We start from the raw sequence: 559 nt of genomic DNA, 5'->3' as shown, positions 1-559 counted from the left end.
TAAAACAGGGAATCTGGCTTTCTCTCAAATATGCCCTGATGGGAATCAGAATGGCCATTGAAACATAGATCTGGAAGTCTCCCACAAGGAATGTCTGATTTCCTGCTTTATAAATAAGGCCCATAGTGTGCAAATGTAGATGGAAAGGTAAATGGTATATAGCTAGAGCTTTGATATTTTTCTGCAGATGGATATTTGGGAAAAGCTGTACTAAAATGGGTTGTTGGCTACACCGTCTTGTGAAAATGCCAGCAATCTGCTAGTTATACCGATTTTGCATCAATATAGGTTGAGTCGTTAATCTATATCCTAGGTCTGGATGAACCCTGAACAAGGATACAGCTTGAACTGTCTCTCACTGTATTACATTCAGAATCAATCAGGCCCACTGCTAGATTTCAGCCAGCACAGTCTAAGACATATTATGTTTTACATTTATCCTGCTTGGAAACATTGTCTTATCAGTTGAACCTCCCTATGTTAATGCTCCAGTGAAAGATGGTAGCCTTTTTGGGAGCAAGATTAATTTGTACAATTGATCTCTTTCCTTGGCAGTAGC

This window comes from Pyxicephalus adspersus, chromosome 8 (genome assembly GCF_032062135.1).
Source record: "Pyxicephalus adspersus chromosome 8, UCB_Pads_2.0, whole genome shotgun sequence".
Lineage (NCBI taxonomy): Eukaryota > Metazoa > Chordata > Amphibia > Anura > Pyxicephalidae > Pyxicephalus > Pyxicephalus adspersus.
This window is presented reverse-complemented; position numbering follows the sequence as displayed.